Raw genomic sequence first — 23,594 nt, forward strand, 5'->3', positions numbered from 1 at the left:
TACATGTGTCCAGTGCTCACATGTGCTAAATGGACAGCTATGTATGGGGCGAGATTTTTTTGGGGGGAACAGATTGCCCTTTTTTCTTTTTTTTCAAGTGAGAGTGGGATGTTGGGGAGAGATAGTAGGTATATTTGGGGAGGTAGGTTGGGTAGGTTAACAGACAAGACAAACAAGATGCATACAGGGGCAGTATATGACACATGTGGGAGGTAAACACCTTGATGGGGTGGGGTGTTGGGAAATCGGAATCCCATGAGTCCCCTAGTGGAAACAGTGGGACTGAGTTCCCCACCCATGGGCAGTCACCACTATACCTTCACAGCCGCAAAGGTGGGTGTGCTGGGGGCTGAGTCAGAGAGCCAGGCCGACCCTCTAGTCACAACATGCAGCCCTCGAGCTGGTGTAGCAGACCTGCAACCTCCCTGTGGAGCTCACTACACTCCACGACCTGGTCCTGGCGACGGGTGACAGGTTCCTGTTCATGCCTGCTCACAGGGGGGTGAGCCCCACCCCCTGAAGCAGTTCCACCCAAAGGTGGTGCAGGACCAACGGACGAGGAGGTCCCGGGTTGGGCCTCAGATGTGCTGGTGCCCGGTGCCATGGCCAGCTGAGGTGGGACAGGTGGGTCCACTTGGACCCACATTCCCATGCGTGCTATGGTGTTTATGTTTTATCAACATATTTGGGTTAGTAATAGTCAACACATTCCAGGATTAGGTATAACAGCATATATAGATATTCCCATTAAACCAAACACCAGATATGAACAGTTGTATAGCAAACAGAACACATGCATATATGGGACCACAGTGGTAATTACAACAACATGTAGGTGCATTGATGGCACCAGGCCACCAATGTTGGAGTATTTCAACATAGCACATGCATAGAAACAGATTTAAATAATTATCAAATAATAGAACATATGTCCCAACATTACGGTTAAGTCAACACGTACCAATTCAGTTGGGTATTTAGTTTATTTTTGCAAATATGGTGTGGGGGGGGGAGAAATATGTCAATTAACAACTGGTATATTCTTGTAGTTCGCATTACTTTCCTATTCAGTGCTGTTATCTGTACCTTACAAATATTAGTACACTACCCTATTGCCTTACTTTGGACAGTGGTATGGCTGTCAACAACTATATATATGTACTGATTGTACCAGTAGTATACACCTCTTACCTGGCATACCTGTGGAGGAATTGTTTGTTAACACTAACTGTTTCTACACATGCTCCCAGATTCCAGGTTGATGTTATGCACATCCCTGTCCATCTCTTTTTGCACAGATTCTGGCCATGTATTGACCACATGCAGGTGAACTGGGACATATTTAGACTATTGCCCTCTTCAACCTTTAGTGACTTACAACACTCTTTTACAGGATTTCCTAGGCAGTTATATTATGTAGCACAGTGCGGGTGAAAGTGGTGAGTGATACCTTATTATTCAGAGCAACTGCAACACTCAATGCCATACAATACCAGAGTAAACAGTACCAGTTCAGGGTATCAATCATTTATTTCTGACAGACCTGTGGTAGCAATGTTTGTTACCACTGCCTGAATGTTGAGACACAAATTACCAGAAACCACATTAGTATAATGCACATACATTTCACTCTGTTACTGTACACACTCTGGTCACAGCTTGACAACATGGGGGTGTAGATGGGACATACTTGGCTTATTACTCTCATAACATTTTGGGGAGTTGCTAGTGTGACAGGTTTGTTCTTATAGATGTGTGGCAATCAGTTGTATTTCCTGTTTGCTGCCTAAACATCTGGGATCATCCCACTGATTTCTCAGGGGGACAGGGGGTCAGGCAGCAGATATGGGGCGATATACTGGACATTCTGGACATATCTGTACAGTTGTGTGGTATGATTCTCTATGCAGCCTATGTCCACTCCCAGGATTCAGACCATGGCTGTGTCTGTTAAAACTAAAATACTGTCCATCACAGTTGTGTGTGGTATATAGATATTGCTGTATATCTCTTATCTGATTTTTGTCTATAATTCTCCTGTGTTTTACATTCTGACCTTGTATTACAACACTCTTATACAGGATGTCCTAGACAGTTATATCATGTAGCACAGTGTGGGTGGCAGTGATGGGTAATACCTTATTATTCACAGCAACTGCAACAATAACAATGCCATACAATACCAAAGTAAACAGTACCATTACAGGGTATCAATCTTTTATTTCTGGGCACAGTGTTCGTATCTGATGGACCTGTGGGAGCAATATTTGTTAGCACTACCTGAATGTTGCCACACAAAGTACCAGATTCTACATTAGTATTATGCACATACATCTCACTCCATTACTAGACACACACTGGGGTCACAGCTTGACAACATGGGGGTGTAGATGGGACATACTTGGCTTATTACTCTCATAACATTTTGGAGAGTTGCTAATGTGACAGGTTTGTTCTTATAGATGTGTGACAATCACTTGCATTTCCCGTTTGCTGCCTAAACATCTGGGATTATCCCAATGATTTCCGAGGGAGACAGGGTGACAGGCAGCAGATATGAGCTGATATACTGAACATCCTGGACATATCTGTACAGTTGTGAGGTATGATTCTGTATGCAGTCCACATCCACTTTCAGGATTCAAACCATGGCTATGTGTGCTGAAAATACAACAGTTCACATCTCAGTTGGGTGTGCCATTTGTCTGTCTTTTCACTGTTTAGTGTCTGTGTCTCTCTCAGTTCTATTAAATTACCTCAGGGGATTACACCAGTCATATACAGACATTCCTACACATTTTATTTATGTTGTACAGTGTGGGTAACACTGCTTAATACAACAGTACTATTAAGTGATTGCAAATCTACATTACCATATGATACCAGAGTAAACATGCAGTCCAGCAGTTAGACCTTTATTTATCAGGATATTATGATTTTATTTACATACAACCTATATGAGACTCTTCCTGCCATGTTCTCTGGTGTATGCAGTACTTGCCTTAAACAATACAGGTTTATACAGGCAATTAACTTACTAATACTTTTAGATTTATTTCCTATGACATTACATGCAAGAGTATTACTAACCTGCTTCGCTTCGCAACCTCTCCAAGCGACATCCATGGGCCTCCTGGTTCACAGTCTGCTCACTTGCCACTGGGAAGGACATAAAAGGAATATTTAGCCATACCTATCCATAATATACATGAGCTGGCAATTATTAAACAGGTAGTGGAGTGATACTTACACACAGCTGGGACCTCCCCTGTCCTCCTAGCCTCTTGGATCCACTGATCCAAGAGATCCCCCTTTCACCTCTTCAGGTCAGCATAGTGATGCCTGACCTACTCACCAGTTTGGTGTACGCCAATGGCACTGCTGAGGTCATGGGCGAGATGGTCCCAGGCTTCCACTTTATATTGGGAACCATGGTAACAGCCCTACAGCAGTCTCTGCTCATGGTCTTTGACAAGGAGTCCTGCCATGACTCTGGACTCCTGGATGCCCCAGTGCTGTGCCCGAAAGCACACACCCTCTCCCATTCCAGACATAGTGCCTGCAAGGGGAAGCTACAACCAGTTATGAGATGCATTCCTGCCTGTTGGGTTTAAATAGGGCCAATTTCCCACACTTTGCTGTGATTGGACAGTTTTGAAAAGGCTAAGCTGTGGGCAAACCTGCTTACCTAAGGTTGGCGTTGTTTAAAGGGATATACCATTTGGCAAATTGAGTTAGTTGCCTACACATTGCTTACACCTACTTGGCTGGGCTGTGCAATGCTTAGCATTGCTTATTATTTAATTTGTATTATATTTGCTTTTTGGCATTGATTTATTATTCATTACATGGTATATATGTGTCTGGTATCCATGATTCATGTGTACGCACACTGTATGGGTCCTTGTGTTTATTAGGGGACTTCAACACTTTATTACACTTACACCTCACATCTGAGCTTACTGCAGTACTCCAGTTCACATATTTATGTTATGTAGTAGGTTATACAACATAAGACTGTATATAGATTCCTTTCACATGTTCAATTTGATTTTCCTATAGTGAGGATTTGTTTGGTGATACCTCAGTCTTATGTACTGCTGTGATGGCTTAGTGGTTAACTACTGTGACTATAGTGTACAGTATCCTAGGATCAAGACCTGCAAAGGCTGTTTATTTTGTTTCTGGCCAGAACAGTGGCTGTTGCCTACAGAGTGATTAAGGCACATTTAAACAATTGTAAGCGAGTTTACGAGGGTTTGCACGGGTTTGCGTGAGGGTAAGCTATGCTAACCTTTGGTTAAATATGCTTACAGAGAGTTAGCTTCAATATTGCTTAACCTGTGTGCGCATTGCTTACCCCCATGCATATGGGCTTAAACCCACTTACTGGTGCTTACATATGCTTACTCCTGCTTACTACTGCTTAATAGTGCTTACACTTGCTTACTAGTGCTTACTCCCGCTTACCACTGCACTAATTTAGACAGTAATGTCTACTGGTTCTTGGGAAAGTGGGTGATTTGGAAGCTGTATGGAGTTATCATTCATTACACATTTTACCTTAAATTTGTATCCCTGATTCCTGTGTACATATACTGTATGGGGCACATGTGATTATCTGTGGACTTTGCAACATTATAACACTAACACCTCACGTCTGCATTTAATGCAGTACTCCATTTCACAAATATGTGTTATTTAGTAGGTTATACAACTAAAAATATTGGTCATAAAATTATTTGACATGGAAAGAGCTGCAGTGGGACTCGAACCAGGAATGACTGCTCGTAAGACGAATGCTCTGTCCACTACACTATTGTTGCATTGCCTCATTTGCATATATCTTGCTTTTTATCCTCTTCTGCCATGTAAGCTGCATTAACCGTAGCTAAACGATGGGCAAACCCGTGCACCTACGGTTAAATTTAATCTGTTTCATAAAAACAAACAACTTTATACTTGTTGTTTTAACTATTACTCTTGTACATGTGGGGGCATGTTGCTGGGAGTATGTGTACACCTATGTGCGAGTGGTCTTGCTCATTCTTTTGGGACTTGTCTGCTGTTCTTCTTCTTTGCAGGGGCATGTATATTCTGAGAGCTCTGTTCTCAGACATGCCCCCTGCACTCTTACACGCTCCATGTAAGATTAGGAGCTCAGGCAGCTCACCTTCATTAATATGCATGACACTCTGCCATCCTGCTCCTAAATGGCTGCTTCCATGCAGGACTAAGCTAGTCCTGCACAGAAGGATAGTAAATCTGGGGGGGGGCAGTGTAATATCAAGTGCTATTACTCATTGATTTAATAATTATTTAAAATAATTAAATCTATTTTTATTAGTTTTGATATTCAAAAAACATTTGATTCTGCTAACTAGAGATATTTTAATGCATTAGAATTATTTGGCTGTCAAAGCAGTTAATACAAGTAATGAGAAATGTATATTTATGTAATAAAGCATATGTTAAAACAGGCCCCTCTTTTATCACAAAACATTGATGCAGTAAGGCTAAATATACAAGGATGTCCTTTTTCTCTTATACTCTTTGTCTTAGCAATTTAACCTTTAGCTAATGATTTTTGACAACATCTTAAAATATCAGGAATAAAGACAATTTATAGCTATGAATCAAAAATCTTCTTTTTAATGTTGATGTTTTTATTAACAACAACAGACATTGAAAATTTGCTTGACATTGTTCAAAGAAATTCTGGAAATTTTTGAAAAAAATCAGATTTAATTCTAATAAAACAAAATCAAAATCAGCATCAATACATTTTGTGGACAAAGGTTTACTAAGAAGGAATAAATATTTTGACTAGAACTGAAAAAGTATTTGAATATGTTGGGTTAGTATCGAAAAAATTATATAGATTAGATCATTAATGTTAATTATAAGAAAATAATAGATGAGATTCAAGAATTAGCAAATGACTGCAATAAATTAATAAATAGTTTTGAAAAACAACTGCAGCTCATTAAATGGTTGTCTTACTAAAAATATTGTATATTGCTCAGGCAGCTGTTTTGTGTGTAACTGAAGTAAAATTACAACATTTAATAGATTAATTTTTGAAATGTTTGTGGTATACAAATAAACTATAAGTAACCTTTAAGATATATATGAAGGTGGTAAAGTAGCAAGCTGAAATTTCCTGACCAGGACTTCTATGTTCCGTCATCATTTATTAAAGTGATAATACATTGATTGGATAACCATTATAATTCTAATTGGAAAAACATTTATACTTAGTGAAGGAAAGAAATGGAAGTTTTCTAATCACAATTTGAAGAATGTAAACATGGGATGTGATGTGAATACTGCGGTGGTGGTGCTGTGGTAGCATTATCACCTCACAGTAATACATTGTCCTGCTCGATTCTCAGCTAGAGCGTCTTCTGTGTGGAGACATGCGTGAATGAGCGTACCTTCATTGAAGGCTGCACGTCGGGCTGCCAACTTGGCATGTAAAAATCTACTGCCAATCATTAGTGGACCGGAGTTCCGCTGTGGCAGCCCCTAACCGGGAAAAGCCGAAAGACACAACAACAATAAACATGGGATATGATTAATCTCAGATAGTTATTTACAATATAATATGAGTCCTCCACCAATCTCTAAGTTTGCAAATTATTTATTTATTTATTTAGCATTTGTTACTGGGAAAGTCCATGTGGTATAACAGGCACCCTCTTTTCAGTGGAGGCCCTGGAGGAAAATCTCCAGAATCAATTTACAAAAAATCAAAATACAAAGGTTTTGTACAGTTAGCTGCAGTTATTACAAATAGTACTAATAAGAAGAGGAAATACATTGCTCAGCTATTAATGTTCACAGTATTTAACATCCAAAACATATATACAACATGGTTGTTTATACATTCATTGAGATTTATAGGACAGCCATTAGTGGCAGGAGAAAATTGCAATGTAGATTAGTTAGGAACAAGTAGGAAGGAGTGTGAGATTATGAGTGGAGGTTATTATTGAGTGGAGTAGATAAACTAAAATGTGATAGAATGTTCCGTAGTCTCTGTTACTACTAATCTTCTTACTATTGTCTTCTTCTCCAGAAGATTAGTGGAAATATTTAGAATAATGCAGGCAGTAACAGAATGATTGGAAGTAACAGAAACTTAAGTAAAGTGGAGGCAAACTGGAAGTAAAATATGAAGTCTTTGAGCAAGTTTGGGTCATAACATAACTTACCATTTCAAATACATAGTCAAAAATGAATGGTTATTATTTATCCTTTTTGTTTAGCTAATGAAGCAGCCAGGACATCACAAATGAGCTAGTGGCCACCCCCTTGTCTAACTACAAGAATTCTCTTCCTTTGGAATGTCTGTTTGAGTATGACTACAGATTCAAAAAAATACCCTAGACATGGACTCTGGCATGCACCACTGCAGACACTACAACTATTGCAGATTCATCCAAATAGGAAATGTCAACTCTTTCAAGTCCCCCAGCAGCATGACCCACTTGAATCTGTCCTTCAAATGCAACTCTATCAATGTGGTTTACATTGCCCTATGTGCTGGTAGACTTAGGGACAGAATTAGGAAACACTAGCTCACCATCAGTAACTGCAACAGCACCAACACCTTAGCGAGCACAGGACCACCTGCCCAACCCCTCAGGATTCCACTACTCGACACTAGAAGCAGTCCCCACCTTTATAGGTGATGTCAGCACCCTACTTGAACTAAAAACATTAAAGTGGCAGATTTCTTTCAAGGCTGATGTGTTTCCAGGACTAAATGGCTGCCTCAAAATTAAATATGGACTGAAATGGATTATGCCCTCCCCTGCACCAACCAGGTTGTCAAGCACCATAATGCAATATGTATAGTAAAATACTTCCAAAACCTAAACATTTTCTGATGAAGTTCAACCTTATTTAATGAAAGAAAGCATTCAAAAAGAAATCAAAATAACTGATGTGATCTGCGAAGTTGATATGCTTTTATGAATGATATGCTATGATGATTTCTACATTCAATAAAATCATTTCAAAGTCTGTATGGTGCCTTTTTTTCTCTTCCATCATCTCACAGAAATTTTTTTTCAAAGCTTTAAGTTGAAAGTCTTCCTTAGATAGTTTGTATAGTTTAAAGTGTTAAGTTTCACTACTATCGGAGTGATGGAAGTAACAGCACAAAACCAAGAAAACATCAACAGCCAGGATTTGTTTGACCTCACCACCTACAGCCAACCTCTGGACTTATCCTCCTATCCTCCATTTTTTCAACACTCAGTGAAGGACTCAGAAGAGCTCAAGGCTTATTGAGGGAAATTGGATACCAACACCTAGACCCCAGGCAACATCAAGAAGACCCACCAGGGCATAGAGACACCCTCACCAACATAGAGGCATTGAGAAAAATGGAACACAAATTTCTTGACCAAATACTGGCACCCAACCCACATAACCTGTTCCAGAACTCCACTGCCCCAACCCACCACGAGGCTCTGATCTCAACACCAACAGCCACCAAGACAGGACTGAGACACTAGGGCAATACAGGCACTTCATTTACTCCTTGGAAAAACTATTAACAATCTACAAGAGCATTGAGTATGACAACTATTACCTCACTCAATGCATCAACAGTGAAATTGTCCCTCAAGGGCTCATAGGTTCATAGGTTGGTACTGAGCTATCTGCCTGAAGGCATATATTAGCCCAGCCACGTTGTGCAGTATTCACCGCCCCTTTAGTAGTTCCCTAGACCCTTGTACTAGCAGCAAGTACCTTTGGCCCCTATCTAGTAGTGCTGTTGTTGTGATCCCCGGTGTGAACTTTGTTACCCATCCACTCATCAAGGTTCCTCTTGAAGAGTGATAGTGAGGGGCTTTGTCTTACGTAGATCGGGACCCTGTTCCAAAGTAAGGGAAGTCTCTGGGAAGGGACTCTATCCCACCAGCATGTTCTATTCATTGTTGTGTTGAGGTTTATATCCCTAGAGCATGTAGCTCGAGTAGATTTGGTTTTGCTAAGATGGAGCATGTTCAACAATTCTGGGTTGGACATGGCTCTGTACGTTAGACAGAGATCGCCTCTGAGAAAGCGGTATGCAACAGAGAACAGTCTTAGCTTTTTCAATCATGCTGCATAGGGCAACTGTTTGAGGCCAGTAATCCTCTTGGTTAGGTACCTCTGTGGTCTCTCCAGCTGCTGGAGATGTCTAGCCAGGTACATTCCAATTGGTGCTACATATTCCTCAATAGGACCAACCTGGACAGCCCTATTTACCACTCACTATGCCCGATCTACAACAGTGCAGGGATCAAAGTACTCAAGGTGCTCCTAGAACAAAAATAATAGAAATTGCTGAGCCTAAGTGGCCAAATAACAGCCTGAACACATACATCATGAAAGACCCACATTTTGGACAGCTCTGATCCCTGAGGGACAGTATCGATGCCAAAATCCCCAGGCATATGGGCATCCTGATCACCAGGAAAAAGAAAAAAATTAGCAGAGATTTGCTACAATACTGGGACAAAAGAGCCTACCCCCCCCCCCAAAGCGCACAAGAGAAACCCCTGAGCCCCACTCAACAACAACTCCTCACATGCCACAGAGGTGAATGACAACATCAGATTAAGAAGGAAAGCCTCCCCCCCAGGCAACTGAGAATAGAAATTTTCCCAACACTGGACAGGACCCAGGCTATACTCAACATTTCAGGCAACCCAGCCTTCCAAAATCAAATAGCAGACCCTGATGCAGTCCCAGAATGACACATTGCCATCAAGAAAGACCACAACCAGGATTTTTTATCCTGGATTCAGAACATTGAGAGACTGAAAAAGAGACAGGAGAGGGGACACGAGAGAGGAAGGGGCTGACACAGGGAAGGAGGCAGTGATTTTAAGTAACCCACCAAACAAGGATCTCCATGCTGGAGCCATGTTTTATATTACAGGGTCCTAACACATCCAAACAACCCTTACAGTCCTCAGAAAAGGGCTCAACTTCATAATAGCCCAAAGAGCTAAGGTAACAGACATTATTTTAGACTTTAAACTGTATAAAAAAAATGAATCTAAAACTGGTAATGTCTAAATGTACAGACCGACAGTCTAATGTTCGGAAATGCAACAACCTGTTCAACTCTGTGCTTAACAATACTATTAGTGCATTTGCCAGAATTTGCAAGAGGGACATTGGGGAGGTACTTTCCAAGCCACCCGCCCTAAAATGGCACAACCTGACCAGGGAAGAGAAAATAGCCATCCAACAGATTAGCAACAACCCTGAACTCAGAGTAATGAAATCAGATAAAGGGATAGCACTAGTAATTGCGAATCAGACTAGGAACCTCCACAGCATGCAAGAAGGACTCAAACACAATGCTGCTACTTGATCATCACCTCTGAAGCAGTCCACCAGAAGCTTCACCAAGTCGACCTAACACTCCTTAAACTGCTGCACCTAGGCAGCATCACCAAGGACAAATATCAGTACATGTTGATTGACTACCCCAGCCTGGGCAAGTTATTTGGGATCCCCAAGATCCACAAGAGCAGGCCCACCCCTCCCATTCAGACACATTATGTCATCAGAAAGAACTAAGACTGATTACATCACCCATTTCTTCGGCATGATTCTCAACCCCATAGTGCAGGACTCCCAGTTTTACCTACAGTATTTGAGCTCTCCCAACACAAAGTCTCCAAAAAGATATGGCCCTGATCACCCTGAACACAGTGGCACTGTACATGACTATACCTCACAAGTCTGGCATCGAGCTGGTCAACAGGTATTTCACAGGCCATGCCAGGATAACCAGAAACAGGGCTAACATGCTGTGTGAACTGCTAAGCGTAGTCCTTGAAAACAACTTTTTCCTTTTTGATAATCAAATCTTTCAGCAGCAGTGAGAGGTAGCTGTGACGAAAGGAGATACTGCTAGCACAGCTAGCTGGAATTTTGGAAATAATTATATGTCACTGGTGAATATCAAAATAATTTATATAAGATGCTGCTATTACAAATGTATTAGAACTGCACATCATGTGTATTTCAAACTGCTTGTACAGACATGTATGTTGAAAATGTATTTGTAGAGTGCTTTGTTTGAAATGTGACCACAGTGTGCCCTACTGGAAGAGAACAGAAATGTACCTGCACTATTGTAACTGTTTAAATGTGTATGCTTAACAGAGGAAACTGAATGTTTAACATCAGTCTAGCAAACTTTAGAAAAATATCTGAAACTAAAGTACTTTATAGGCTATGCAATAAAGAAACTATCTCTCAAGTTTTCAATGCAGCTAGAGAAACAAAGTCTGTACTAACAAACTTTCCTTATTGTCCTTGGAGTGACCTAATTGTTACTTCTGAAGCATGAAAGAATGCAATTATTTTATTACTTCCAGCATCTGCCAAAGATCTGAGAAAAAGCCCTTGTCTGTATATTTTTACAGGTAGCTGCCAAATGCTGCCAGCTTCAAGCAATGTGGGTTTAGCCTGGGAACTAGAAGTCAGTTGACCAGAAGTAATGTCATTCTGCAAGCTATCCCAGTAGTAATATTTTAGATATTAATCTGAGAATTATTTTAGTGAAACAGAGCATTCTGTGTTCTATCTTGGAACAAGAAGACCCATTCACCACACATCGGCCTTGCTCTAATGAAGTAAGTTTCTAGGGAACAGGATAACTCTGTTAGATAGAGTCAGAAATATAGCAAAGCTTAGTTTAGATGGTTTTCTTTATTTGTGTGAGCCTGTACTACAATGTTATTTTATGTATTTGTTGTGGTTTTGAACTCTGATGTCCATGTGAATATATATTTAGCATTGTGATGTTCTTTTATTATTTATTATTAAATTTATTTTAACCTTTCATTGTGGCTGATCTGTGTAGAGATATTTAAGTTTTGAGAGTACTTGCATATTTATTTGGTGACACTGTGTGAGTCTGTACTAATAGCCTTGCTCTTAGTCAAATTACCATTTCTATTAGTATTAATATTACACTGTAAGATTGGACACCCTTTGTTCAGGGCTGTCAAGTAGCTTATAAGGAGTAACTGGTGACAGTGGAAACTACCTTATAGTCTGCGCAGAAATGGGCATGACAAGTTAACCTGTGCCAGCCTTTCCCAGGTGTGTGTGTGTGTGTGTGTGTGTGTATGTAAACCAAACCTCAGAGAGTGTGTGTATCAGCTACTTGGGCAGGGACACAAAGCACTGGTTGGACAGAGATGGTGCTGGATGTCCTGGCTTGTTCACTCAGCTGAGATGTCAAATCTACAGCTGTGTCAGTGGGGAATCTTACTGGGGATCTGTAGGAAGAGGGAGAAACCAGCCCCAGACTGACTGTAGTCTCTGTGGCTCTTAAGGCAAATTGCACCTGATGCAGCGAGCTGCATCTGGAAATAGTGTGTATGTACTTGTCATCCTCTCAGTGAACATCCCCCACTGTTGCCAGTGATGAAGATTGAGGCTTCTTGATTACTGGTCCAATGGACAGTCATCACAGTTGCCATGGGGGCCAAGAAGGCCATAGCATATGCCAACCCCATGCTGAGCTCTTGGGAAACTGACACCTTAGTGGGACTAAGAGGGTTCCAAAAAGTGTATCTCCACAGACACTATATTGATGATATTTTTTTCATTTGCAAAGTAACTGAAAGGGAACTAGATGAGTTCTTAACTGCTCTGAAGGCCAGCATCAGCTTCCTTCACTTCACCCTCTCTGGGAGACATCACAACATCCAGTTCATTGACTTAGACATCATCCCAGACCCTATCCACCTAGCCTTCCACTCCAACATCCAGAGGAAGGCCACATTCAGAAGTAACTATCTCGACTATCCTGGTCAGCAGCCCCCTTCATGAAAAAGAACATTGTGAGGGGACAGTTCATCAGACTCAGCAAATCATTATCATCGACTCTAGCATTGATAAAGAATGTACATTTCTTACTAATCTTTTTCTTGAGTGACTCTATCCCAAACACCTTATTGAAGCCCAGAGCCTTGTAGTAGTCAGTCAAAAGAACATGAAATTCAAACCTATTCTGCTGCATGGGTTCACCCCTAGCCCAAACTGCACCTGGACAGCAACCACACTCCCAGATTGCCACTTCCTATCTCCCTTGATACCCACAGCATAAGGGAGATAATACTCAAAAACTGGTGCATTCTGCAAAGTAGGTAGGACATCATAAATGAGCTAGGGGCCACCCCCTCATTTAACTACAGGAAATCCCTTTCTTTGAAAAGCCTGTTCAAGTCTGACCACAGATTCAAAAAAACTACCCCAGACAAGGACTCAGGCATGCACCAGTGTGGACAATGCAACTATTGGAGATTCACCCAAATAGGAAATGTCATATTCCTAAAGTCCCCCAGCAGCAAAATCCACTTGTATCAACTGTTTGACTGCAGCTTCATCAATGTGGTTTACATTGCCCTATGCACCGGTTGCATCATGTTTTTCATAGGGAAAACTAGACATAGACTTAGGGACAGATTCAGGGAATACCAGCTTGCCAACAGTAACTGTGACAGCACCAACACCTTAGCTAGGCACAGGATCACCTGCCCCACCCCCTCGAGATTCTGCTACTCAGCACTAGAAGCAGTCTCCACCTTCATAGGTGATGTCAGCACCCTTCTTGAACTAAAAGAACTGAATTGGTAGATTTCCCTCAAGGCCAATGTGTTCCTAGGTCTGAATGGCAGCCTCAATATTAGATGTGCACTTAGATAGATCAGGTAGAAAGTCATGCCCTTTCCCAACCCCTACCAGTTTGTCAAGCACCACTCTGCAATATATGTAGTGAAACATTTCCAAAGTCTAAACATCTTCTGATGGTTTAATGTTATTTAATGAACAAAAGCATTCAAAAAGTAACCAAAGTAAGTGATGTGATCTGTTAAGTTGATGTGATTTTTTATGAATGATACGCTACAACGATTTCTACACTCAATAAAATCAATTGAAGGTCTATCTGGTGCCATTTTTTTCTCTTCCATCATCTCAAGGAGAAGTTTTTACAAAGCCTTAAGTTGATAGTCTTTGTTAGTTTGTCTAGTTTAAATTATTATACATAGTTTCTTAATTGTATATTGTTATATTTCCAGAACATTGATTGATTTAACAGACTTGGTTGCAAATTAAAATTTGTAAGAAATGCTATATGTAGACATTTTGGAATTATTTGCTGACTAATATTTATCAGCCAATAACAAAAAATCTTTAGAATAAGAAAATTCCACATATACAGCTACATTTAACTCCCATTAAACATAAATCATAAATATGTAGAGTTCCACAAGACTGCACTTTGTCCCATTTACAGAAGCAGCAAATTTTCCCTCCAAAATGAACTTAAATTCTAAGGAACTAAAAGTGATTCAGAAATGTTTTTTTTTTAATGGCTTTAAATGGTTTCTGTTTGATTTTCAGAAAATTCACACTGGATATATTTCTGTAATTTGAAAATAAATGTTTTAAAATGCAAGGAATGTCAATGTTTCTGAATGATGAAATGAAAATACTTTTGGAAGTTGTGGAACTATAGTTGCTTGAATACCACATATATTTTAGTTTGGAATTAATTTAGGTAATAAATTACAATTTGACATCTCTATATAATAGAATCAATATAGTGGTTTATCAGGAGATGGAATTGATGCATGGTCTGGACGGATTATTATCAAATGATATTATAAAATTGCAATGCAATACATTGGTGATGTCTGTATTTGATTATAATTTGATTATTTATTCCCAAGATAGTAAACATTTGATGCAAATTATTTACCATTCCACTGTATAATTTATTACAGGTTCTAAGTATAGAACATATAATTTCTATAAATTAGCATGTGCACTTTCTTCAAACAATTGTATCACTTTGTACTCATTTCATTCATATGTACTGTATATCATAATAGGTACCTAAAGGTATTTAGAGCCTTTTTGTTTTATTTGTTTGTTTTTTATTTTTATTTATTTATTTATTTATTTGTGAAACTATTCCTTACATGTGCTCACAATAAATCTCCCTGGTAAATTGCAGGTTATATTAAAATAGAATTAAAAAAAAAAAAGCTGTTACCTTCCAGGCTTTAGCGCTTTATAAATATAAACATAAGTGTATGTGTGCCTTTGATGATATATCAGAAAGAATGCATGACAAAATGTGATATTTGGAATTATTTTAAGTTGTTAGTTTATGTATAATTTGTATGTGTGTGGTTTTCCTGACAAAAGTGTTTATACCTAATGGTGGAAACATGTAAATCCAAATAAAAATGAAGAAATAAAGTGAAACACATAGACACATAAAAATGTGCATCTTTGTGAACACGTGGGGTATACAAACTCACTCTCACACTTATGGTTACACTTAAGAGTATGTAGAATAAGTGCTTCTGGTTCTAGAAATGTAAGTAAGCAATGGGACACTCAGAAGTATTTCATTTGACAAATATGTACTGAACAAGTCTAAAAATTGTCTGAAAACATTGCATCACACTAGAACTCCTCTGCAGATAAATTATTTATTCAGGGAAAGATAAAGAAGTATATAGAGTGATAGATAGATAGATAGATAGATAGATAGATAGATAGATAGATAGAAAGATAGAATTATCTTATATCGAGTGAATACTTAAGTGAGTGAATACAAAGAGAGCTATTTTTTAGATCAAATCTAAAAAGACTGATAGATAGACAGATAGATAGATAAAAAGATATAATTATCTTATCATCGAGTGAATACTTAAGTGCGTGAATACAAAGAGAGTTATTTTTTTAGATCAAATCTAAAAAGACTGAAAACCAAACAAAATAAATAAAACATAAAATAAATATACAATTTTGCATGGTGCAAACACTCCTGGACCCACCCTCCATTGATAATTATATATACCAACTCTAAGATCATACTGCAGTGGGGAATGGACAAATTCCCCGAACCTGCCATAACATGATCTCATGGAGAAAACAGCCAAAAGACTGAAAAAACAAGCACACAAGAGAGTTCACTCTTACAGACTGCAGCTAGCTATATATATATATATATATATATATATATATATATATATATATATATACATACATATACGTATATGTGTGTGTGTGTGTGTATATATATATATATATATATATATATATATATATATATATATATATATATATATAAGCGCTACAGAATCCTGAAATACCAAAATCCTGGGGCCAAAATCCTGAAAGTTCAAAATACTGAATACACACAGGATACCAACACTTACTATATTTCAGCACAAGTACAAACATAAACAAATAAAACACAAACTGTATTACTGTTCTCCAAGTATAAGCAGAGGTCAAGCCCCCCCTGCACCCCTGCTACTTAAATATATCAACTCCAAGATTGCACTTAGTATAGTGAAGAGCAATGTTGGAGTTGATATATTTAAGTAGCAGGGGGTGTGGGGGGTGGAGGGGGACTTGTCCCTCTGCATATAGTTGAAGGGCAATATGCTTCTGTTTATACTTGTGGTGGAATATAGTAAGTGTTTGTATCTTGTGTGTTTTCAGGATTTTGAGTTTTCAGTATTTTGAACTTTCAGGATTTTGGGCTTTCAGGATTCTGTAGTGCTTTTATATATATATATATATATATATATATATATATATATATATATATATATATATATATATATATATATATATATATATATGTATGTGTGTATATCTTTATCTATATATATATATATATATATATATATATATATATATATATATATATATATATATATATATATATATATATACACACATACCTACACTTATATATATATATATATATATATATATATATATATATATATATATATATATATATATATATATATATAAATAAATATAATACAATATATATATATATATATATATATATATATAGTTCCTCACAGGTATGAAATTGCAATACCCTATAACATTTCTCTATTGAAAATGGCAATTTAGTTCTGTCATTTTGTTTAAATGTATATAGGTGCAAGCAGACGTTCTGACAGTGAGCAAATAGTTTTGCATTAAGTTGATGGTGGAAGTTAGAATTCTTGGCAGTCAGTACCAGAGAAGACCATGGGAATCATTTATCTGATTACTAGACCTCAATTATGGTCAGGTTTTTGGAGTGGAATTTCAAACAGCTTGAGTAAATCATTGTGTTTACTATGCATTTGCGAGGTACACAGTATTTAACAAAATATTGCTGTAGATCAGGTGATAAAAAAATCATGGACTGGCCTTTCAGTAACTGAAGCACATTTGTTTCTTGCAGAGTGATACAATAGAGTTATAACTTGGTAAAGCTGCTGTACCAAAAGATAGCAGACCTTTAGTTCCACTTGTAAGTGATTCCAGTTTAAAAATGACCCAGCACATAACCAATTACAAGTCAGACTAGTGACAAGTCATCTTTGTCTAGTTTATTAATAGATGAAAAATATTATAGCAGGTTTCCATAAGTGTTTTTACCTTTGGTATGGTTTTGACAATATGTAACATACAGATATCCTAGAAAATCCAAACTATACTAGTATACAAGCAATGCACAACCACTTCCATAAAAGTGGAGCTGCAGTTTCATGAGGAACTACACCCTTCGCTAACATTATAAAAACTTTCAGTCCTACTCAGTGGGAGAACATCAGACTGATAGTGTTGCACATGAAACTACTTATACAGCTTGAATACAAATTGCACAAGTGATAGTAACTGCCAGTCAGTAACACGATATCACAACTTTTAAACCAACATTGAAAAGAGCATTCAAGTATGTGTAACACCAATACAAATGAAGTAAATGACTAAGAAATATTTCTAATAATATTTAATAATTTAAACCCCTTTTTAATTAACATTTTCTTGTTATATAGACAAGTGGCTTATCTTGCTGAATGCACTACTCATAATGCTTACTATTAAGGGTGAACTGAACAAAAAGTAAATAATGAGTTGGGTGCATGAACATAATTATGAGCCAAATTCAGAAATAATACTGTGAGGTCTCTGCAAGGTATACACATTGTGGTAATCTTTCCATATTCAGACACCCCTATCATGGTGCTTTACATTGAATGTATATGGGGGCATGGGGTTGGGTAACTGTCATATCTCTAACACTCCCCTAGACTGATGAGGACATTTTGAAACACTAGGGGACCACTTGCCACCAAGGATACTCTATATAGCATGCCTTAAAGGCATAATAAAAAAAAGATTCAAACCCTGTAACCTTTCACCTCAAGCAGAGGACACTATTCCACTGCCCAACCACCACTGCCACTAGACAACAGAATCTCTAAACAGTACCCAAGTCTGTTAGATAAAAGGGTGCAATGCAAATGGGAGAAATGCTTCACATCCTGCATTCTTTACACAGAGAACAGGAACATTAGCACACAAATACTGCTAGTGTAGCTAGAAGTTTTTTTATACCATAAGAATTATGAATCTCTACTATCTAGCATAATCCAGTGCTTGCAACAGTTCATGAGTCACAAGGGACAGTGGAGGTAGTCTTCAGTAAAATGCTAGGAAATACACAAGACAATACCAAGCAGATTACTTAACGTACTAAAAGGACTCACTTAAAAAGTTAATAGAGTGGCAGCTCTAGCACAAACTTTAATGTCTGGCATTATTAACTGACTATAATGATGTATGATTTAGGATGACAGGAGCAAGAAGCTAACAGAAGACATTGGGGACATTATCTCAACTCTTGGACAGATAAGAGGTATATGGTGATCGTGTGTGTGTGTGTGTGTGTGTGTGTGTGTGTGTGTGTGTGTGTGTGTGTGTGTGTGTGTGTGCGTGTGCATGTGTGTTTGTCAGTAAGACTGAATGGCTTTGTCTGTGCCATTGCAGTGTTAACTACTGCAGAAAAATGCTGATGTGTACTCATTGTTGTCTTTCCTCATTACAGCTAATGTACCAACAAATCACATTATACGGCATTAAGGAACAGGGACTTTTTACCGCAGGCCTTACCACAAGTAAATATTCCAAATAATGTGTGGATTTATACAAAAGAAAATGTATTCTATGTGCTTGAGTAAAGTAAAATAACAACGTTGTTTTTAGTAAAACTGTTCAAGTACAAGGATTAGGGTATTGTATTGTTATATAACTGTTTTAATTGATGTTAATTGAACAATGTGTTTGATAGGCTGATGTAGTTTTGGAGGGAAAGGTTTTTATTTAAATTTGGTGCTTGTTTTGTATGGGTTTGTCTGAGGAAGTCTGGTGAATCGACCAGAAGAAAAGCACTTTACATTACCTTTTGTGCTGTTTGGAGTTTATTACAACTTTTATTGGTAATAAAAAACAACCAATCAAGATTGTTACAATATCATCACCTGTTACATCAATTAAGCTGTATAAAACACTGAGTAAAGCATAGAAACAAAGATAATGTGCTATTCATAATTCAAACTTAAAAAACATACATATATGAAACATACAAAAACACCACAATAAAAATATGACTTTAAAATATGTATTATAGATATATATACTATTATAATATGAGAGTTAATGTTTATATTACTTTGAAACCTTTCTTAGCAGCACGCCCATATAAACATTAACTCTCATATTATGATCTTGATTGGTTGTATTTTATTACTGAGTATATTTAAATGGAGTGTTTTAGATAGTAACTGTTTTTGAAGTCTGAGGAAGCGTTTGAGAGAACGTGAAAGTGCTTACTGTTACTGCAGTTAATAAAAGAGTTTTTATCGGCCGTGGTGAGCCTCATCTGTTTTGTTTCTTCATATTGTTTGTTCTGAAGGGGCTGTTTATCCAGGACTGTTTGCGGTGTTTCTACTGACAACTTTTATTGGATTCATTACCTCTGGGTGTGTCCTTATCCAGTTTGTGCTGTCACTGTGCCTGCCTTTGTTCATTTTATTTTACTTTATAAACACCATCTGACTACTGATTTATGTTCTAGAATTTTTAGGAAGAAAACCTTTTCCAATATGTTATTACACTTTGACACTTGCCACCCCCCACATCAAAGGAAAGGTGTAATTAAAGGTCAAATGGTTCACCTTTCCAGATTGGTCAGTAATGATCAAAGGTTTGAGACAGAGATGTTTAAGTTAGTTGGTTTATTTAAAGAATGAGGATAGCCAATGAGATTGTTAATGAAGATAAAGAATGAAATAACGAAGAAACGCTTTAGTATGTATACACCAATAGTTTTGATGGACAAAGGAGCAGTTACAGGTGTTGTAAAACCTGAGTTTCAGAAGAGAGTAATGGTCCTGCCATTTAATGAGATGGCTGCCTCACTAAGAATAGACATAAACACTTGTTGTGACTGTACTTTAGCTAGTGAATTGAATAGTAACTTAGGTGAAAGACCCCATGTAGTGTATGGTAGAGGTAGCAACCTGAAGGAAATGCTTGAGAGATACAAGGACAAACACTCAGTAAGTTATAAATCTAATATGAGCAAATGTTATATGTGTAAATATTGTAGATATAAATGAGGGCCCCTATGTGACAGTTGAGGGTTATAAAAGGACAATACAGTGCCCTGGTCAATGTAGTTGCAGCACAAAGATGGTGGTTTATATTGCTATGTGCCAGCTGTACAGCGTTTTATATAGGGAAGACCATTCGTAAATTAAGGGAAAGAATGGCCGAACATTTAAGAGATATTAACAATAAAAAAAACAACCAATGATGTTTATTGTCACAGTTTGACATGCACTCATTTTAAAAAGTTTTTTTTATTGATAGAGTGAACTACAGTGAAAGAGGGGGTGATATTAAAACATTGTTAGAGTTTAGAGAGATGATATGGCAACTTAGATTGAATGCCACAGTTTCTCCTGATATTAATGAATACTGTTCTATAGCTAGTGCACTCAAATTAGCATTGCAAATTTAAAGTTGACTTCGTTTTATTGTATACTTTTTAATTTAGTTACTATTTGGTATTCATTTACCACGTTTTAAATATTGTAAGAATATATATGTAGTACTGTGTTAAGACATTTTCATAGGGTGAGAATAAGTTACAGTTAGATTTATTATTACTTTATTTTGTTAGGGGAGTTGTTTTTATACAGAGATCAGTCCTTTAAGGAAGCTGCAGTTCTTAATTGTTGTTTAATTGTTTTATAATTGGGCTAATCACATGATTCAATGTTATATAAGGAGCATGGTATTTTTAAGAAGTTGACTCTGATGATGCCTTTAGGTTTTTAGATGAAAGCGTTAAGTCTTAATGTTTTTTACAGTGAATAACCCTTAATAAATCTGGCCTTCATGGAGCAGTGGGTATTGTGGTGATTTCATTTTTTTTTGGTTTTGTTGTGAAGCATCCAATGTGTTTGTGGTGAGGTTCCTTATATTTCAAAGATGGCCAATCACATCAAGAATCACAAAGCAAGACAATAACCTCAAGCTCTTGTATTCCATCTTACCATTAATAATAATCTATACTATATCACAGCTGACTAGAGAACCCCCTTTGTGTAACCCATAGCCCACAAGGCATATTTAAACAAACTACAGTCCCTTCCCATTGAACCCAACACTATTCCCCTAGAGAGTTCAACTGTCCATCCATAAACTGGGAATTTAATCTACTACAAATAAGTATTCACAGCACTTCCTACATTATATAATGTTTGCTTTTTAGACAAATTAGCTTAGATCCCAAGTTGGAGCACAAAATATTGGATCTGGTCCTCCTAAATATGACCCTTCTATGCTCTACACCTATAGTTGCCCCAACAGTGGTCAGATCTGACCACTGCACAGTCATATTCCTTATGAGGTAAAATCAGATTTACCCTCGAACTCTACTGTCTTTAAAGATTACACTGGCTTTAATACATCTTGCCCGTGACTCTGGTAAAGTAGTATCTACAGTTCTACTCGATCTGTCCAAAGCATTCGATACCATCCCCCACACCCATCTCTTGAACCATCTTCCTAACCTTAATCCCTCCCAGAATACCCTATCCTGGTTCTCAAGCTACCTCTCTGACAGGTCTCAAACTGTGAAATGGGGGAAAGGAACCTCAACCTTCCTTCCTACCCCCACTGGGGTACCCCTGGGATCCATACTCGGTCCAATGCTGTTCAACATCTTTATTAATGATTTCCACAAAGCCATACCCAACACCAAAATTGTACAATATGCAGATGATTCAGCTTTAGTCTGCTGCACCTCTAACCTCTCAGAGCTTCAAACAGTGACCCAAACTGCTTTCTCCACCACTGAAAACTGGATGCTCCAAAACCACATCTCGCTAAATGCCACCAAATCCAAAATACTATTATTCTCTCCATCAAAAGCTTCCCCTCTTGATAAAAACTTGTTCCAAATTATTAGCCAAAACAACTCTACTATAGAGGTTGTTCCCTTTGCTAAATTATTTGGGGTTACTATTGATGAACACCTAAAATTCGACACTCACATACAGAAAAACATTAAGAAAACCCATATAAAACTTGGTGTGCTATACAGAAACATCCACTTTCTCTCTCATTCCACCAGACAAACTCTCGCCACTACCTATCTACTCCCCTCATTAATGTATGGCGCTCCTCTACTAACAAACTTATCTGCCTCATTCTCCTCCAAATTGGAAGTCTGTATAATAAGATTTCTAAATTTGCAACCAAAGCCAAATTCTCCTCCCATCACTGTACTGCCCTTCATTTGTTAAATTGGATTGAGCTCTCCAACCATCAAGACTATCTCCAAATTACTAGAGCCCACAGACTAATTTTTCAACCTACTAAGTGCCCAGCACTAACCAACATCCTTCAACCTTACAACAAAAATAGAGTGAGTACTGAGTAAACTCGAGCAACACCAGCATAAATATCAGAAACAAAGAAGTTGAAGAGTTCTACGACAAGAGTATAACACTTTAATAAATAAAATAACAGAAGTGAGCGCTTTCACGATTTGCCCAGATTGCTTCTTCAGACTGTTGCAAAATGACACAACTGCAGTACATTATATACAAAAAGAACATTGATCATTAACACATTAAAAGCAATTAGTATATCTTGTTTAACTAAGGGCATGTCTATATAGTATGAATAAAACACAAGTGTTTAAAAAGCTTTCAATGCCCGTGCTTTGGAGAAGGGTTTGAGGGACACTGCATCATTAATGCCTGGGGGTTTATCTGCATACAGTTTAATTATCCATTTTTTTAAAAAACTATATAAACGGTCCGGTCCACATCCAAATAACTTTATTAAAAGACAAACCAAGAACTATAACTATTAGCGCTTTCATCTCTACCAAGGAGACTTCCTCAGAATACAATATCTGACATTGCCTCTACCTTATTTAAATGAGTATACTAATTGACATAATTAATTGTTACACCAATCAGCTTCCATTGCCATAAATTAGTCATTAACATTTTAAAAAAACAGATTCAGAAACTCTTTGTGAGCAATCACTATGTATTATACACATAAAATTGAATTGAAAAAAACACATTATATCACAATCCTTTTAAAAAACATTATAAAACATATTTTAAAGCCTTGAATGGCTTATAATTTATACTATC

This window comes from Protopterus annectens, chromosome 3.part1 (assembly GCF_019279795.1).
Source record: "Protopterus annectens isolate FY-2018-M chromosome 3.part1, PAN1.0, whole genome shotgun sequence".
NCBI lineage: Eukaryota > Metazoa > Chordata > Ceratodontiformes > Protopteridae > Protopterus > Protopterus annectens.